We start from the raw sequence: 21,352 nt of genomic DNA, 5'->3' as shown, positions 1-21,352 counted from the left end.
TAGATACATCCTACTTTACCTAGCTACACATACTAAAAGCTATTGTGCATAAGAATCAATGGTCTGCAGGATTTACTAACGTGCCAGTAAATCAAATCCACTTAATGAATTGTGTGGGTAGGACAACAACTGATGACGGACCGGGTTAGATCAGCACGAATCTGCTTGGTTTTGCTGTTACGAATCTGTTTACGCAATTCTAGTTGCTGACCTAACAGTGGACAGTAACTGCACGTGTGTACTCTCATCTTTTCAATAGCACTATCTCGTGCAAGTTGTCGCCAAATACGTGACTGATCACAGTTCCTAACGTCGTAAAAGCGATTACAAAAATACTAGCACTGGAATACTTCAAACTAAACGTATTGCACAAAAAAGGCGATAAACAGAACGATTTGGGTCAGGAATTGGAAACAAAGAAAAGGGCCAACACGTACAATATTTAAGGAATTGTATAATGAAGTTCCCTGAGAACATAAGGCAGTAATGACAGTGGAAATACTCCTAAATGTAATTGCTCTAAACATTCATTGTGAAGATACACACAGGAGGCATGCTATACCTGCAAGAGTGAAGTTGGCAATAACCTTCTACGCCTTTCTTCTGGAATATTGTATAGTCTGTTGTAGATATTCTTCAGAATTTCAAAAGCATCCGTAATTAAAATAATACGACAAGTGTGTGATGCTATAAATGAATATCTAAGAGTTTTTATCAACGTAAGTAATTTTTATTATCCACAATCTAATTCATAACTGACTCGTTTACGTTTTTTGCATGTATTAAAAATAAGCCTTATACACTAATATAAAACTAAATAGGTTAGTTTATTAAATCACAGAATGTCATTGCTGCACGAAGTACATCACTTGAGAGTATTAACTGCGAGGATTGTTCCAACTGCGTAGTGTGCAGACACTGAAGGTTTATTGGGCTGATAATAAGCAGGTGTTACTGGTGTATCGGGTGGTGGCGATTTTGGTGGGAACCCTACAGTCGACTGTGGTGATGTAACAGATTAGAAACATTGATTAGAAGGTATATACTCAAGTATATCACAGAAACCTTTCCTGCATGGATTTCAGCCATGGCATCAATTCTATCAATTGACTGTGACTGTCTGAGCTGCAGTGATAAATGTCTTCCAATTAATCACATTCATCTTCTGATTCTCTGGGCAGGAACTGTTAAGCTGCGATTTATTTCCTTAATGTCATTCACGGCTGTTTGAATTTCAGTCCGTTCTGGCGATAATTTCATCTTTGGCCTTGGTCTTTTTGGAGGCTTCATTGGTTGTTTTCCACGGTGTTGTTGCTATCGCCTCTACTATCAAGGTCCACGTAAGTTTCTGAAGATTCTTCAAACAAATCATTCCATGACCTTGATACATGGCGTGGTTCCTGAAAACAACAATACTATTTTATTTTGGACTTTAACAATACTGTTTTAAGGCAGATCACACTAAACCACACTGTTTTATTTATACCGAATATGGGGGAATGACACTATGTGTGTGTGTGTGTGTTTTTCCCAAATTTCTGAGACGCTACTGATGGGAAACACATAAAAATTCAACCTAACTGGAGACGACGCCTTCCCTTTAAATACGTACTTAATAAAGTCCTACAAACATTTAGCAACTATAAGAGAAAAAATTAATAATTATAGACTGATCAGAGCACATAGAATTGTTGAGAACCGGTTTGCCATTTTAGCGTCTCGTTTCCGTGTTTTGGAAAAACCAGTTCAAGTTAAACAAGACACTGCAATAAAGATCGTCTTATGTGCATATAGCCGGCCGCTGTGACCGAGCGGTTCTAGGCGCTTCAGTCTGGGACCGCGCGACCGCTATGGTCACAGGTTCGAATCCTGCCTCGGGCAGGATGTTCTTAGGTTAGTTAGGTTTAAGTAGTTCTAAGTGACTGATGACCTCAGATGTTAAGTCCCATAGTGCTCAGAGCCATTTGAACCATTTTTATGTGCGTGTACTTTATACGAATGGTTATGTATCACTGCATCACTACCAGGAACGACAGATTACCATGGCATCATGAACTTTAAAATCAATTTGGAGCAGTGGAGGTCAGAAACTGGTGAATTAAAGCGTCCACATTAATAGAGCGAAAGCAATAGCAGAGAAAATCCGAAATGAATTATAAAAATTATTTCACAGGCGAGCAACCAGTTACTTGGCAAATTAATATTGACACGTAGAAGAAGGTGTAATTTGGTGAATGACCAACACTAACTTCACTTAACGAGGGTTTATTCAGCACTTTCACATACAAGAGCGCGGAGCGAACTGCCTCCGGCCAGTACATATACAGTTACAGAACATTCCAGTACAGTGATTCTTGACATTTGTGGATATTTCTAGAATGTACTCGAACTGAATATAGAAATTAAAATTTTACAGTTCAGGTGTTAATGCAACACTCTAGTATCATAACCACCATGGTGACTGTGCTACTCAACTTCTTCTGCGACACTGCTCCCTCCTTAAGAGAACAGCATCTCGGTGTTATGTCGTCCTAGTCCGGGAACGAGTCATCGGTCCTGCATACTCCAACTCCTGATGACTGATGTTCGCCCTGGTGGTAATCTTCTTAGAACTTCCCTTGCCCCTACGCTCTTCGTCACCTTCCCGCTTGTTGCCTGTCGCTGGAGATTCGAATTTACCCTGGGTTGCAGGATCCTTACAAGGCTTCATTCGAAGGACGTGGATCGTATCTATGATCTTTCATCGTCTTGTCCCGGGCTCGAAATCTTCAACTTCTTAAGTAACATCAGACAACTGTTTATAAGGTCCAAAGTAGTGCCTGAGGAACTTCTCAGAGAGACCAACCTTCCTAACAGGAGTCAAGATCCAGACAACGTCACCAGGCTGGTAGACAATATGGCGGTGGTTCGCGTCATACGTTCGTCGATCGTTTTCTTGAGCCTGCAGCGTGCAGAGTCGAGCAGACTGCCAAGCTTCCTCAGCTCTGGGTAAGATGTAGTCGTCGTCCACATCATCAGGATGTAACACAAACACAGTATCCATCGTCGTAGTCGCCTCACGCCCATGCACTAGGGAAAATGGCGTAAATCTTGTGGTGTCTTGTCTGGCGATGTTGTAGGCAAACGTCCCAGCTGCTCTGCTCAGCATTGACGAACACTGATACCATGTCGGCAACGGTCTTATTAAGGCGTTCAGTAAGCCCGTTAGTTTGCAGATGGTAGGCAGTCGTCATGTGAGGAGTAATGTTGCACCGACGGTTTATCTCTGTCACAAGATTCAATTGAAAAACTTTCCCTTGATCTGTAATTAACGACCTTGGGGCACCGTGTTCTAATATAATGCCTTCCGAGATGAATTTGGCTTCCACGAATGCTTCAGCTGTTTTCACGGTTTTTGTAATGGCATAGCGTGTCAGATAATCAGTGCAAACAATAATCCATCTATTCACACTAGCAGACGTTGGAAATCGTCCGTGGAGATCGATCCCAACACGCTGTAAAGGCGTTTCGGCTGGTGGAATTGGTATGAGTCGGCCAGGTGGTTTCTGAGGAACTGCCTTTCTCCTCTGGCACTCTCGACAGTGTGACATTAACTACCTTAAATTGTCCTTTCACATCCTCTGACCGATTTAAGGCAAGCCTAATTTGGGATATCTTGGCGTCCTTCTGCTCAGCAGAGAGATCTTGGAGTGCAGCGAGACAGTCACTATCTTCATCAAACTCTTGATGACCTTTGCACAGGTTTCTTGAGAGAGAGTCGGCATCTTGGTGTTTTCTTCCACTTTTGTACACTATGGTAATGTCATACTCTTGAAGACGTAGTGCCGACCTGGCGAGTCGTCCTGTTGGATCCTTAAGACCTGTCAACCAACAAAGTGAATGATGGTCTGTAACAACTGTAACTGGCCTCCCATAGAGATACTGTCGAAATTTGCACATGGCCCAGATCACAGCAAGACATTTTCTTTCTGTAGTTCAATAGTTTCTCCTGGCTTTTGTATGTGTCATAGAATCACAGACTATAACCTTCTCTTTCCCATCCGAAATTTGCACCAGAACAGCACCGATCCCGTACCCACTGGCATCTGTGTGTAGTTCTGTAGGTGTTCTCTCATCATACAGACCAAGTGCAGGGTCAGTCATCAGAGCTTTTCGCAACACATCGAAACAATCTTGTTGAGCACCACACCAGATAAATTTAGCATCGGCTTTTAACAACTCTTGGAGTGGCCTGGCTTTGATACAGAAGTCCTTGATAAAACGACGGTAATAAGAACATAATCCGACGAAGCTTCTCACATCCCCAATACTTTTAGGAATAGGAAATTCCATTATAGATCTCACCTTTTCTGGGTCTGGCCGCACACCTTCTTTGACGCAAGGTGTCCAAGTATTTTGATTTCTTTTGCTCCAAAGAGACACTTTCTTTCAGTCCGCCTTGTTGGAGAAACTTAAGAACGGCCCTCAGTCTTTTTACGTGTTCATCAGATGTTTCTGAGAACACTATAATGTCATCTAAATAACAAAAAAACCTGGTTCACTTCAGGTGACTTACAAGATTAATCCATCAGCCGTTCAAAAGTTGCTGGTGCATTACACAAACCAAAGAGCTTTACCTGTTTTCTCGCGATCAGCCTCATCTACTTCGATTTGCCAGTATCCCAAGTACCGGTACATGTCCATGGTTGAGAAAAACTTATCCCCCTTCATACAATCTAGTGTATCGCCAATTTGTGGAATGGGGTAAACGTCCTTTTTAGTTATCTTATTAAGCTTCCTGTAATCAACACAAAAGCACTAGCTGCCATCCTTCTTCCTGACGAGAACCACTGGTGACGACCATGGGCTCTGCGAAGGCTGAATGATGTCATCTCAGCGATAAGAAAATGTTTGAAGTAACTGAACTTATAAAGAACAAATGAAACTGTTTGTTCATTCTTGGTTCCAGGAAAACTGCTAAACTGGGGAGATAAGTGGGTAAGATGCTGAAATCACAGTCAACTAAGTCACATGTCAAATCCACGACTGTCATTCCCGATTTAGGTTTTCTGTGGTTTTCCTACTTGAAGACCTCTTCTGTAAACTGTAGTAAGGGACAGTCAGTGAGAAACAGAGTGATTCCTTGCAAAACACTATAAGTAATGTGCTTTATTCATATTAGTTGATAGTTTCACAATAAACTGAGAAGTGGCAACTCTATCTTTAATTTCAGATTCTCGCCAGTGGCAACTTCGAAAGGATGTGAGCACGTCAACAGTGGGTGTACCAGAAACACAGCATCCACTAGTAGTAATGCATGTGGTGTTTGCACCAGGAAAATGATTTTCCGGGACAGTTGTTATGAATCTGAGGATGATGCTTATAACTGTGGTTCGGGTAAAGATGCTGAATATGTTCTCAAACGTAAATATGCTTCAGAAGTTGTTGCTAATCAGATAAGTGTGCAAATTTATTTAAGCAAGTAAAGAACTTTGTGTACCTTACAATAGTTTGCGCAGATTTACATGACAGTATGATGGTTGAAATGTAAAGGACCATCCTTAACACTTTAAGTGCTCTATTAACAACCATGTTTAAATTAATTTTATATTGTGCTGAACCATAGATTAATTTTTTAAGTTTTTATACAGGGTGAGTCACTAACTATTGTCACCAAGGATAACTCCAAAAGTATAACAGGAGCTGAAAAGTTTGTGGGACAAAAGTTGCATGGGTCATCGGGGGCCATAATATGAGGTTGGTGTATTGTTGTTAGATATAAAAGTTAACTTTGTTTTTTTAGATGGGATGCTATAGTTAGGTATTTATTTTCTGATAGCGGCTATCGAGATGCGTCCAATGATGTGTAACAGCAAGGTCTTCGAAGGTCAATGAAGGTCTCAAAGGTGGCATGCACGTCCATTCACAGAAGATGTTCGAAGTGATGACCATTGGTGTCAATGCAGTACTGCAATCTTCTTATCATGGATTGAGTCGTATACCTTATTAATTCGGCACTTATCGAAGCAAAAAAATGGTTCAAATGGCTCTAAGCACTATGGGACTTAACACCTGAGGTCATCAGTCCCCTAGACGTAGAACTACTTAAACCTAACTAACCTAAGGACATTACACACATCCATCCCGAGGCAGGATTCCAACCTGCGACCATAGCAACAGCGTGGTTCCAGACTGAAGCGCCTAGAACTGCTCAGCCACAACAGCCCCCACAGCACACGCTCTGACAATTCTCCCTCGCATACCTTCAGGTGTAGTTGGAACATCTTTATAAACAATGTATTTTACAAATCGTCACAAGAAAATATCCAGAGGTGTCATGCCGGCCACGACACATCTCCTCCGTGTCCAAAACAATGATTTGGGAATTGTCTCTTCATCTCATTTCTAGCCACCAGTGAAAAAAGTGCCAGACACCCATCATGTTGATACCACATACTTTTCCTTGTTCCTAAAGGTATTTCTTCCAATAACAGACCTAATGTTTCTTGCAGGAATGTAGTGTACTTCCTACCATTAAGATTTTGTTCAATGAAATAGGGGCCTCAAGAATCCCACTCCATACATTCACCGACCATTTGGTGTGCAACTTGCCGCAGCCTACATGGATTTTCAGTTGCCCAATAATGTTATGCAAATGAACATCTCCATCGTTTATGAATGTCGCCTCATCAGTAAATAAAATCAAATTAATATATGTCATCCCTCTGAATCTGAAGTTGATTCAATTGGCAGAATTCAATGTGATGCATACAATCCGTACCAGTTAATGCTTGGTGGAGACTGGTATAATAAGGATGATATTCATGGCGATGCAGAACACGAACAACACTAATCTAGCTCATGCCAGATTCCCTTGAGATTTGACACAAACTAACACAAGGATCTTGAACCACAGTGGCAAGAGTACCAATTTCCGTTTCCTCGTTAGTAACATTCCTTTGCCGGATATATTTCTGTTGCATTAAAGATCCAGTTGTTCTCAGTTTATCATACACATATTTAAATGTACGACACGTAGGGTGAGTACGTTGAGGATATCTTCCAGCGTATAAGTCTCTAGCTCTCACTGAATTTCGTTGGCGTTCTCCATAAATGAGACGCATATCGACTTGTTCTTCAATGGAATACATCATTCACATTCACTTGATTCGACGATACTAGTCTTACCATTCTTATTAGTGTTGTACTGCAAAACTGTCAGATGGTTTTTGCATGTCAATGGCACGTTCTATGGATACGCCGTATTCAGGAAATATTTACTATTTGCACGATATACGAGATAGAATTGTCAGAGCATGTGCATCGATAAGTGCCAAAGTAATAAGAAATACCACTCAATCCATGATAAGAAGACTGCAGCACTGCATTAATACCAATGGTCAGCACTTCGAACACCTTCTGTAAATAGTTGTTCATGACACCTTTTTGACCTTCGTTGACCTCCAAAGGCCTCACTTTTACACATCAGTGGATTCATCTTGATAGCTGCTATCAGGCAATAAGTACAAAACTATAGCATCCCATTAAAAAAAATTTACCTTGATTTCTCTGATGCGACCCCACCTAGCAACAAAAAACCAATGTCATATTATGGACCTCATTGTCACATGCAACATTTGTCCCCACAAACTTTTCAGCTGCTATCATACTTTCGGAGTTATTCTAGGTGGCAATAGTTAGTGACTCACCATGTATTTTATTATTGCGAAAGCTGATAATACAAATCATAAAATCAGAAACTGAAACATTTAAACCTCTTAATATGCATATCTGAGAGGTCTCGAAGGAATGTTTCATTAATTTACCCAGCTAGTGAACAGTGGTAAGTCAGTGCTGACCCATGGGCACCCATTATGCAAGTGAACAATGTTAAGTTCATACTAATGAATTTTTAAAAATAAATTTTGGTAGAATTAATCATCTTAAAAACATGTCATTGGTGTAAATACATTTGAAAATAATGACTTATCTGAAAAAATAACATTGATGTACTGTAAATATCTTATTTAAGTAATTTTATTGGAACTCTACAGTGTAATTTCCCAAAACAATTAACATGTGTCTTACCATTTGTGACCGAGAGGCTGAGCCCCACCACCCTAATCCTGTTTCATGTACTAAGGTCCATATAAAATTTTTGCTAATTTTCTTTTCAAAGTTCCTATGTTAAACTTCCTATATTAAGCATATACAATGCAAATTATTAAAATTCTTGAAACAATCCCACACACACACACACACACACACACACACACACACACACACACACACACACACACACACACAAAACTTATTCAGATGATTTATTCGTTGTCCTGGTTGCAATGAGCTTTCACACTCCAGGATAGTATCCTCAGCAAATACTAAAAATCCATACAAGTTCTACTTTGGCAGCTCCCAGAAGCCAAACCATCTGTATCAATGATCAGGACACTGCAGCTAGAGGGAAATGCTGAGCAAGTTGCAGCAAACACTGAAGCTGTCACATCATGGGGGAACAACTGAGTGCACAAGCCAGCAAGTGGAGCATAATGACATCATGGAAGCCAAGAGATACCGTTACACGAGTGACAAAGTGGAGTGTCATAAGGAAGGCTAGCTACAACATGACAGTAAGTATTCAGGTCGCTGAACCAGCAGTAAAGAGCTCTGAAAGGTGAAGCTGTAGGAGACTGAGATCGCTAGGAGAGCTGACAGTGAGGAAAACCATACCCACCACCACAGAGCACATGGGAAGTGCCAACATAAATACTCCACCCTTATTCACAAATTCCTCATTGCTGAGTGCTGATTACCGACTACCTAGTGTGTAGTCTCACCCCTCATGTTAGTTGCAGCTATTCAGTGAGAGGGGAGGCTATGGAGATTGGTCCTCAGCATGTCTATCTTTCTACAATCTATGGAACTGTGAGTCCAGCTGGAAGTATGCTGTCACTGCCAGCTGCACTGCCAACTTACAAGGCAACACTGATGGGCTATGGAGGCCACCAACATCCTACAGGCCTGCTGGACGAACTGGACACTATCCATCACCCGCCTTTGAGAAGGTGGGCCACTCCTGCTCATCCCATTCCTGTGGCAGATACCGATGCTGCTGTCTCCTATCTCCTTAACAGAGGCTGAGAGCCGACCCCTGTGAGCCAGTGAGTACTTCAGGTGCACCTTGGGTCTGATTCCTGAGTAAAATCTTCAACATCAATGAGTGCACTTTGAAGACTGATACATAGAGCTTAAGGCTACTGGAGTCCGCAGGTCATCGGCTGCTTCATGATGTAACAGCTGCCACCCAACACTTCATTGTACATGCAGCACTACAAGTCAAGCCAGCGCACACCGACTGTCCACTGCTTACGAGGCATTGCTCTACCAGCACAGCTGTGGTGCATCACTTTGGAAGACAATCGTGTATTAGTTCCTAGTAAATGTGTTATTGTCGATGATGTTTTCTTGGGACTCTCGAGTGTAACTAGGTTCTCATTACAACATTCCGCCTATCTCTCTCCCGACAACTGTAGGAGTCTGAGGTTGGACTCTTACGTCTGTGTCAGCAAGTGGTTACCAGTGGTAGAGGCAACTACACCTGGTGCCATACCCACTCATCTAGGACAACAGGAGCCAACCATTTACAGTTCCAACATGAGATCAAATGCTACAATTTGAATTTGCAAAAATGTGGTGTGATGAGCCACTGATGTTTGTTTGCTTTCTTGTTCTGTATTTTCTTATGGCCTTGTTGAGCCATTGCGATTTTCACAGTACATTAAAAGTGTCATTTGTTAGACTGCAGGAACCTACAGACTTGTCTCATTTCTGCGGGAACACTAGGGAAGTTTTAATTGCAACCAGTGATGTGTCTGTACTGTAATGTATCTAGGCATGACTTGCCAAGTGTTTCAAGCTGTGTCACCTACTGGTACTATGCGTAGAAGGAATGGTCATGAAGCACACCAGTGCACTAAAATCTCATTCAGTGTAATACATCATATAGCTCTGAAGGGGCAAATAGCTGCATTGTTACAAACTAAAACGCAACAGGGCCTGACAGTGAAGCACTGCATAGGAGAATAGAGAAACTGGAAGCTGTTGGGGGACCAAGGACTCCATATAAGAAAAAATAAAAGCATTTTGAGTGTACCTGCCTATTCCATCAATCCCTTAGCTGCTAACCTCAGGGTACCATTTTTGGGGAAAGCAACCGAGGATGTATCTATTTTGTATTACTGCTGTAAGGGCTGCCACCCAATTGGGAAAATGGCCAGAAGAAATGACCTTGAATATTACTACACTAAGGTTAGTGGGTGATGTACATTATGTACCTCAACTGGATAACTGACTTACAGTCTAATACAGCATTGTCAGAACCAGTATAGCATGAGGTTCTTTACAGTAAAACTTAATGGACTATTTCAGCAATACTGTGAATCAATGGAATGCTTCTCTGACAGTATCAGAAATCTAAACTTGAAAACATATCAACTAATGTAGAATGCAGAGTCCGTGCAACACTGCAGAAATGAATTCAGAAACAAGAGCGCTGCTTTCTAGGCAAAATAAATAGTAGAGAACACACATTTCTGGTGGGCTTGGGGACTGATGTGTCAGTAATCAGTCTGGATCTCTTGGACAGAAGGAGACTATGGTCGCTGAGGTAACTCTTTACACTTTTAATGTGGGAAATAAAGTGTTTTTGAGGACTTGTAAAAGTATTGCTGCATGTTGGTGAGGGAATTGCACTATATGGGACTCGACTTTTTTACTAAACATCATTCAAAAACTGAACTTTTACAGCATACAATTGAACTTGGTGGTACATTGTACTCACAAAGAGCAACAGTTACAGATGTTACAATGTCACAAGTTTCACCGATTATGAAGGTGGTACCCAACAAACTCCAAACACAGGCACTTGAGATCAATCATGTGATACCATACCACAAGATACAGGGAAGCTGAGATGTCAAACAATACATCAGGAACTGCATTCCTTGGGCGCAACAAGCTGATCTTAGTCAGTCAACAATTCCATTACAATGTCTATAAGAAGCATCTCAACCATTTGAAATGCTTGGGATGGACATTTAGGAAATAAATAGATACTGATTGTTGTTGTTGTTGTTGTGGTCTTCAGTCCTGAGACTGGTTTGATGCAGCTCTCCATGCTACTCTATCCTGTGCAAGCATTTTCATCTCCCAGTACCTACTGCAACCTACTTCCTTCTGAATCTGCTTGGTGTATTCATCTCTTGGTCTCCCTCTACAATTTTTATCCTCCACGCTGCCCTCCAACACTAAATTGGTGATCCCTTGATGCCTCAGAACATGTTCTACCAACCAATCGCTTCTTCTAGTCAAGTTGTGTCACAAACTTCTCTTCTCCCCAATCCTATCCAACACCTCCTCATTAGTTACGTGATCTACCCATCTAATCTTCAGCATTCTTCTGTAGCACCACATTTCGAAAGCTTCTATTCTCTTCTTGTCTAAACTATTTATCGTCCATGTTTCACGTCCATACATGGCTACACTCCATACAAATAATTTCAGAAACGACTTGCTGACACTTAAATCTATACTCGATGTTAACAAGTTTCTCTTCTTCAGAAACACTATCCTTCCCATCGCCAGTCTACATTTTATATCCTCTCTACTTCGACCATCATCACTTATTTTGCTCCCCAAATAGCAAAACTCCTTTACTACTTTAAGTGTTTCATTTCCTAATCTAATCCCCTCAGCATCACCCGATTTAATTTGACTACATTCCATTATCCTCGTTTTGCTCTTGTTGATGTTCATCTTATATCCCCCCTTCAAGACACTATCCATTCCGTTCAAGTGCTCTTCCAAGCCCTTTGCTGTCTCTGACAGAATTACAATGTCATCGGCGAACCTCAAAGTTTTTATTTCTTCTCCATGGACTTTAATACCTACTCCAAATTTTTCTTTTGTTTCCTTTACTGCTTGCTCAATATACAAATTGAATAACATTGGGGAGAGGCTACAACCCTGTCTCACTCCCTTCCCAACCACTGCTTCCCTTTCATGCCCCTCGACTCTTATAACTGCCATCTGGTTTCTGTACAAATTGTAAATAGCCTTTTGCTCCCTGTATTTTAGCCCTGCCACCTTCAGAATTTGAAAGAGAGTATTCCAGTCAACATTGTCAAAAGCTTTCTCTAAGTCTACAAATGCTAGAAATGTAGGTTTGCCTTTCCTTACTTTAGCTTCTAAGATAAGTCATAGGGTCAGTATTGCCTCACATGTTCCAATATTTCTACGGAATCCAAACTGATCTTCCCCTAGGTCGGCTTCTACTAGTTTTTCCATTCGTCTGTAAGGAATTCGCGTTAGTATTTTCCAGCCGTGGCTTATTAAACTGATAGTTCGGTAATTTTTACATCTGTCAACACCTGGTTTCTTTGGGATTGGAATTATTATATTCTTCTTGAAGTCTGAGGGTATTTCGCCTGTCTCATACATCTTGCTCACCAGATGGTAGAGTTTTGTCAGGACTGTCTCTCCCAAGGCCGTCAGGTCTCTTTAATTTTCCTGTTGGCAGTATCTATCTTACCCCTAGTGAGATAAGCCTCTACATCCTTACATTTATCCTCTAGCCATCCTTGCTTAGCCATTTTGCATTTCCTGTCGATATCATTTTTGAGACGTTTGTATTCCTTTTTGCCTGCTTCATTTACTGCATTTTTATATTTTCTCCATTCATCAATTAAATTCAATATTTCTTCTGTTACCCAAGGATTTCTATTAGCCCTCGTCTTTTTACCTACTTGATTGTCTGCTGCCTTCACTACTTCATCCCTCAAAGCTACCCATTCTTCTTCTACTGTATTTCTTTCCCCCATTCCTGTCAATTGTTCCCTTATGCTCTCCCTGAAACTCTGTACAACCTCTGGTTTACTCAGTTTATCCAGGTCCCATCTCCTTAAATTAGCACCTTTTTGTAATTTCTTCAGCTTTAATCTACAGTTCATAACCAATAGATTGTGGTCAGAATCCACATCTGCCCCTAGAAATGTCTTATAATTTAAAACCTGGTTCCTAAATCTCTGTCTTACCATTATATAATCTATCTGAAATCTTTCAGTATCTCCAGGCTTCTTCCATGTATACAACCTTCTTTTATGATTCTTGAACCAAGTGTTAGCTATGATTAAGTTATGCTCTGTGCAAAATTCTACCAGGTGGCTTTCTCTTTCATTTCTTAGCCCCAATTCATATTCACCTACTACGTTTCCTTCTCTCCCTTTTCCTACTACCGAATTCCAGTCACCCATGACTATTAAATTTTCGTCTCCCTTCACTATCTGAATAATTTCTTTTATTTCGTCATACATTTCTTCAATTTCTTCGTCATCTGCCGAGCTAGTTGGCATATAAACTTGTACTACTGTAGTAGGCATGGGCTTCGTGTCTATCTTGACCACAATAATGCGTTCACTATGCTGTTTGTAGTAGCTTACCCACATTCCTATTTTTTTATTCATCATTAAACCTACTCCTGCATTACCCCTATTTGACTTTGTATTTATAACCCTGTATTCGCCTGACTGAAAGTCTTGTTCCTCCTGCCACCGAACTTCACTAATTCCCACTATATCTAACTTTAACCTAACCTTTTCCCTTTTTAAATTTTCTAACCCATCTGCCCGATTAAGGGATCTGACATTCCACGCTCCGATCCGTAGAACACCAGTTTCTTTCTCCTGATAACGACGTCCTCTTGAGTAGTCCCCGCCCGGAGATCCGAATGGAGGACTATTTTACTTCCGGAATATTTCACTCAAGAGGACGCCATCATCATTAACCATACAGTAGAGCTGCATGCCCTCAGGAAAAATTACGGCTGTAGTTTCCCCTTGCTTTCAACCGTTCACAGTACCAGCACAGCAAAGCTGTTTTGGTTAATGTTACAAGGCCAGATCAGTCAATCATCCAGACTGTTGCCCCTGCAACTACTGAAAAGGCTGCTGCCCCTCTTCAGGAACCACGCATTTGTCTGGCCTCTCAACAGACACCCCTCCGCTGTTATTGCACCTACGGTACGGCTATCTGTATCGCTGAGGTATGCAAGCCTCCCCACCAACGGCAAGGTCTATGGGTACGCCTGCATACGTATATGAAATTCTTGTTTCGTAATCTCCTAAAATAACTAGCTTGTAAATTTTCGTTTGTACTCCATAATCGGCTGAGATTAAGTTAATTTTGAATTCTTTTTCAAATGTACCAGTACTTGCTACCGTTTTTGTTCTGAATGGTACAATACGTATTGGTTAAAAACAGTCTTGGTCGCAATCCTAGTTTTTTAGCCTTCAATGACGAGATTCGCCCCACTTAGGCATCTTGAGGTTATCTTTTCTAGATGGATGCAAAAAGATAACCTGAAGATGCCCCAAATAAGGCGAAACGCGTTGTTGAAAAATAAAAAACCAAAACCGCAACCAAGACTGTTTTTAACCAATACTGTCAAGCACTAGTTTGCAGTATGCCACGTATGGATTGGAAGAATTTCTATGGTACAGTATGTACTTTGTTTTACCAGATGATCAACATATTCTGAAAATTTACTATCATTTTCGTGTTTGATGCTTCATTTGTAAATGATTGACGATTTCATCTCTATGTTTGGAAAGAGCGGCTTTATACAATGATGGGAAAAAATCGCAACAACAAATAATAAACAATGTACACTAATGAACTTTCAAGAATACATTTGGCTAGGTAACATATGTAAATGATTAAGATTGCAAGATCACAGATCTGCGAGTGATTCGCAGGACACTTAGAAGGTGCAACAGGTCTACTAGAGAGACTGCTTACACTACTGTTGTCCGCCCTCTTCTCTGCAGTACTGCTGTGTGGTGTGGGATCCGCATCAGGTGGGACTGACGGACGACATCGGAAAAGTACAAAGAAGGGAAGCTCGTTTTGTATTACAGTGAAATAGAGGAGATAGTGCCACACACGATACATGAATTGGAGTGGCAATCATTAAAACAAAGGCGTTTTTCGTTGCGACAGGATCTCCTCATGAAATTTCATTCACCAGTTTTCTCCTCCGATTGCGAAAATATTCTGCTAGTACCCACCTACATAAGGAGAAATGATCATGACGATAAAATAAGAGAACTTAGGGCTCGCACAGAAAAATTAAAGTGCTCGTTTTTCCCGCACGCCGTTCGAGAGTGGAACGGTAGAGAGACAGGTTGAAGGTGGTTCACTGAACCCTCTGCCAGGCACTTTATTGTAAATAGCAGAGTAATCACGTAGATGTAGATTAACCTCAGCGCGAGGTAAGCCATGGAATATGTGTGAAACGCTGGTACATTAACAAACAGTGTAACCGCCAGATTGTTGAATGCAAGCGTGCGTGCCTTGTGACATCCAAGTGCCGTATGTCAGTTTGTGGGATGGAGTTCCACGCCCCTTGCACTTGGTCAGTCAATACAGGGAGGGTTGAAGCTGTTTGTGGATGAGACTGGAGTTGTCGTCCGATGGCGTCCCATACGCACTGGATTGCAGACGGGTCTGGTGATTGAGCAGGCCAAGGCAACATCTCGACACTCTGTAGGGCATATTGGGTCACAACAGCGGTATGTCGGGGGGCGTTATCCTGTTGGAATACCCTCCCCCCACCCCGACAATACTGTTCATGAATGTCAGCACAACATGTCAGATCACTAAACAGCAGTACAATTTTGCAGTCACTGTTCGTGCGATGACCGCACGAGTGCTCTTGCTATCATATGAAGTCGCACCCCAGATCAAAACTCCAGGTCTAGGTCCTGTGTGTGTAGCATGCAGACAGGTCGCTTACAGGTCCTCAACTGGGCCCTGTCTAACCAACACACTTCCATCACTGGCACCGAGACAGAAGCAGCTTTCATCACAAAACCCAACAGACCTCCACCCTCCAATGAGCTCTCGCTTGACCCCACTCAAGTCGCAAATAGCGATGGTTTGGAGTCGGTGAAATGCACGCTACAGGGCGTCTAGTTCGAAGCTGTCCTTGAAGTGAGTGGCTTGTCACAGTTCGTTGTGTCACTGTGGTGCCAACAGCTGCTAAAATTTCTGCCGCAGATGCAGTTACGATGCACCAGAGCCACACGCTGAACACGATGGTCTCCCCTCTCAGTTGTGCCAAGTGGCCGTCCAGGCTGGACCATTTCTCATGTTATATAGTAATGGTTATAATTCGTGATCAAAATGCAAACACAGTTGCCAAGCATTATTAAATAATTGGTTGCTCGCATTTGCCATTCTGTACCTGTTAATTACAGAACAGGGCACGAATGTCATGTCCAACCTTATGAAGTGATTGTGTCCATTGCTCCGAATTTGCAAGATGACAACAAGCTCTTTCCACCCTCAAGCCAGTGCGAGAACACAGAGACGATTTTGAAAATTTTGACTTCTTATGTTGGCAATAAACAAGAAAACTGGGACATACATTTAAATTTTGTAACCGCTGCAAACAACTGTGAAGTTGCCTGTCTTTCATCATATGAGGTAATATATGGGAGAAAAATGTCTTCAGTTTTCAAAGTGGTTAAGCTGAAGCTAGGATCTGAAGTTGAATCATTAAAAACATTGTTGAGAAATTATGAGACATTTGGCAACAAGTAAAACACGCAAATACAAAAGCCATAGAATGACAAGAGCAGATAGGACAAGACATAGGAACGTTACTGCAATACAGAGTTGACCAACTGGTATTAGTGACAAACCCATATACATCAAAAGGCAAAACAAAGATGTTCCTGACTTGATACCATGGACCATACCAAGTAGTGGTAATGATATCACCTGTCAACGTTAAAATACAGATGCCAATGAATATTTCAATTATTAACATGGGGCTTATTAAGCCTTTTAAGGGAGCTGTCAATGTACTGCCATAGATAGCAGCGGTATCTGCAGTATGGAATGCTAAGCCTCGTGGAACGAAGAAGAAACAAATGAAAGATGACCGGGGTACATTTAAAATTGATAGATAAGATATGAAATTGTTATTTACTTATATTGCACTTTGTTTGCTCTTGTGTGGATTATTGAGAAGTCATCTAGTTTCATTTTGTTCCATTTATATTATGTTTAATGTTGCTTTTTTTCTTTTAATTTTGAAGGTTCAGTACAGTCTTGTTTTTTGTTTTTGTATATGGGAATAGTATAGTTTTGTCCAGGTAATCCCACCTTCTGAATGGAAGGGGAGATAATGATAAAGATTCATTTCTCTCAGACTGCATACCAAAATAAGTATACGTACAGACCAAAGATCTATTAATAATTTCTGAGCAAAGAGATGGTGTTCTTCGAATGTCATTAGAAAACCTACAGAGATGCCACAGGCAAAGTTTTACGGCCTGCCAAATTTGGATGACATAACTGGCTTACAGGTATGTGAGGTCCAGTCATTCCTGGGAAAAGCCGAAGAAAGTGAATGACAAGGGGAAGTGTTAATGGCATACCCACATTTCCAGAGAATAGGCACCCACCAGGTCTATTCAGTTTTTTCACCAGAAATAGTCATAGCACACTGTTGTGAATGAAGGAAACCAACAGGTATGAATAGAGTGGAAATATGGGATAATGGAATAATAATAAAAGGTACGACTGGGAAAACTTGTAACTTACCAAGTGCGACATTTCGTCTACCAGCTATAATCACTGGTACAGCCACACTTAAGTAGGAACAACCTATGTTGTACTGGCCCAAGAAACCATTAGAGGCACTGCCTATCAAAAACTTAACCTTCCTATACAATACACTGAATCCAAACATTCTACAGTCACTAGACAAACTAGTAGCAATGCTAAAAGGGAGAATTTCAGTTGAACAAATGTTCCAGCTCATATTGGAAGACCGTGATGGACAACATCATAGTATCACGACTATAAGTGTGACACCTACCAGGGCTGTAGTGATTCTGATTGAGATTTGTGTAATGTAATTCCGTTTTAACCTACAACAGGGTTGCCACATGTTTCCCCATGTGAAAATCATTGACGTAAGTTACGAAAAATGTAAGAACTTCTGTATTTCTAAACGTGTATGCAAAAATCTTAAGTACTAACATCAACATCTTTTGTAATGAACTGTTTTTAGATTGAAAAAGCAAGCCATATGGCACATGTGTTTCCTTGTGACCATGGATGTTATTTTATTTCAATAAATTGAAATACATTTGGTGTGCATTTCATTAGAGTCACAAGACAGATTTAAAATACCTTCACTGATTTCAGAAACAGCCTCAGAAAAAAGTAGGCCATTTGTTAGAAGTGTATAAGGCAGGGAAGAGTTGTGTACACCAACACTATAGGTGACTGCAAATAAAATATCGGTTCTACTATGTTAGTGTCCATTATTATCTATTGTGTTAAGTCTATTATTTTACAGGTATTGTGTGGTTTTTCTTTCAAGAAATACATGAGTATATAGTGAACTAACTGCCAGCAACTGCCATAGTTTTCTTCTTCTTATTGTCCATACTTTCTAATGTATAAACTACTTTCAGAGTGCCAATATGTACTAGAATCAATAAAAGGCCTATAAAGTGCCACCTTGTACAAGGTACTTGCGATGAGACAATTGCAATTCTGGAAATCCATCACCCACAGCCTGCCGAGGAGCACTGCAGTCCTCGGTCCATGGATAAATCACAGAAGTCCACAGCATTACACTACACACTAACAGAACTGATCCATTAATTGAGACAGGTTATGGGACCAAACAGCAAGGTCATCAGTCCCGCAATTCTGAAGTTGGTCACAGGAGAAAGAGGGTTCGCTAAAAGTGATGGATTCAGTCAGAGGAGTCAAATTATAAACTAATGAACATTGAACACACACAGTAATAGGCATAAAAGATGAGACCAAATCAAAAAACTGGAAAAAAGGGGGCAGTCATGGGCTCACAGACAAAGAAGACTGGAAAAGAAGTCCCAAAAAGGCTCACACAAAACTGGAAATTTTGAAGTGGAGGTCAAACCTCAAGAAGCGACCTAAATGCCAAAAGGATGAAAGAACTTGCAAAAGGAACAAAATTGCAACCAATACAGGAAACCAGGTGGATAGCCAGATCAATATAAATCAGAACACTAAGAGACGGAAAAGAGGGGGCAACAGGAAAGGAGCAAGGATAGGGAGGGAGGGCAAGGTGAAAGAAATGCAGCCATGGAAAATAGAATTTTTTATTAATTTGTGGTAAATTCCTATGGAATCAAACTGGGGAAGAAAGAATTAGTTGCATTAGCTCGGGGCCCTGTGTGCACCACACACGAACTCGCGAAAGAACCGTGAGCCCCCTGAGGGGCAAAGCTGACCTGAAGGCAAATTGGTGAGACTAGATCTGATGGGCAGGGCCTGCACATTAGTGGAAAATTAAGGGCTTCAGATTGGCAGGCCCAATCTGTTAGAGATACCCACAGAAATGGCCTGCAGTTTTGGCGCTTCATGGAAGTTCACATGTGCGGCCAGGTATTCACATGCCACAGACACCACATTGATGAAATGAGACTGCAGTGACCAATCCATGCAACAGACAATTTGTGCAAATACTCTGAGAACCAATATTGATCAGGATAGGTTGGAACTCACCGTATATATGATTGCTGAGCCACAGACAGACACATGGAAAAGACAATCACACACTCACAACCAAATTTTTGGCCATAGTCTTTGTCAGAAAATGAGAGCGCACACACACACACACACACACACACACATTCACACAATCACTCAGACACAACGCCTGCACTCACAACCACCATCTCCAACTACTGCATCAACAGTCTCTGAGAATCAGATCCCAACAGACTACTTCTCCTGCCTCCCTGCCTTTCGTCAGCAGCTGCTACGCTAGTGGCAAGAAGTGGTAGCATCACTGACTGCAAGCTGAGGGGAGTATAGAAGGCGAAGAAGCAGTAAGAATTAGGGAGTAGGGAAACGGCATGTACTCAGCTGCGCCCATCCAGCAAAGATGCTGACATCTCATTAAACAAACAATTTCATCTACTGATAAAAAAACGATATTTTCCAGTGTTTTTTTTTTTCAAATTTTCCTTATATTTCCCTGATATTCCCTGATTTCCAGAACTTGTGGCAACCATGTATAATTATGTGCATAAGTGTATTAGTGTGTAAGAAATGACTTATGCAAAGACCTTCATCATGACTTCCATATATATTGACGATAATGTTAATTAGCTGCATGGGAATTGGAGAACAACTAACTTTCTATAGAGTTCAAATACTAGTGCAAAATATGTAGGATGATGAAACTTTCTGGCAGATTAAAACTGTGTGCCGGACCGAGACTCGAACTTGGGACTGTTGTCTTTCATGGGAAAGTGCTCTACCACCTCAGCTAACCAAGTGCGACTCACACCCCATCCTGTACCTCATGTGATGTTATTACAGGTGCTCTGAATTGATACACTTGAGACAAATTTTCTGAAAGAAAGGGAAGATGTTACATGCCAGGATAGTATCCCCAGCAGACACTACAAATTCGTCCAAATTATACCTTGACAGCTCCTATAACCCAAACCATCTGTATCAATGACCAGTAGACTGTGAGATAGGGGGAATGCTGAGGAAGTTGCAGCAAATATGGAAGCTATCACAGCATGGGGGAACAACTGAGTGCACGAGTCTGCAAGTGAAGCATAATGACATCATGGAAGCCAAGAGAAAATGTCATACTAATGACAAAGCAAAGTGTTGTAAGGAAAGATAGGTACAATACAACAGTAAGCATTCAAGGGCCAAACTAGCAGAAAAGAACCTCCTAAAGATGAAGCTTCAGAAGTCTGAGGTCACTAGGAGAGATGACAGTGAAGGGGGAAAGTCAGGACACATGATGTAACAACCATACCAACGACCGCAGAAAGCACAGGAACTGCCAACATAAATACCCCACCCTTCTCAACAAATTCCTGATTGCTGAGTGCTGATTGTCAACCGCCCAGTGCATAGTCTCGGCCCCTGTGTCAGTTGCAGCTATCCAGTGAGAGGGGAGGCTATGGAGGTTGACCCCTGGCATGTCTAGCTGTCTTTTTTCATCTATGGAACTGTCAGACCAGCTGGAAGCATGCTGCTACTACCAGCTGCACTGTCAGCTTCCAGGGCAACATTGATGGGGCATGGAGGCTGCCATCACGCTACAGGCCTTCTGGAGGCTTGACCTGCGTGACCTGGACACTGTGCATCATCCGCTTTTCGGAGGGAGTGCCACTGCTGCTGCTCATCCTGTTTTGTGGCTGACACCAATACTGCTGGCTCCTGTCACCTAAACAGGGGCTGACAGCCGATCCCTGCATGCCAGTGAGTACTTCAG

The 21,352-nt window shown here is 41.5% G+C and overlaps 1 long non-coding RNA gene across 1 annotated transcript in view; it reads right to left on the bottom strand.

Moving 5' to 3' along the window:
• Positions 1–743: 743 nt before the first annotated feature.
• The window catches only part of LOC126456998 (uncharacterized), a 104,827-nt gene continuing 84,218 nt past the window's right edge, over positions 744–21,352 (bottom strand). Inside the window, exon 3 of the long non-coding RNA XR_007585424.1 lies at positions 744–1,400. This is a non-coding gene — a long non-coding RNA (uncharacterized LOC126456998). The remainder of the gene's footprint in view (positions 1,401–21,352) is intronic.

This window comes from Schistocerca serialis, chromosome 1 (assembly GCF_023864345.2).
Source record: "Schistocerca serialis cubense isolate TAMUIC-IGC-003099 chromosome 1, iqSchSeri2.2, whole genome shotgun sequence".
Taxonomy (NCBI): domain Eukaryota; kingdom Metazoa; phylum Arthropoda; class Insecta; order Orthoptera; family Acrididae; genus Schistocerca; species Schistocerca serialis.
Note: the sequence above shows the minus strand (reverse complement) of the source record. Positions and strands in the feature narration are given on the sequence as shown.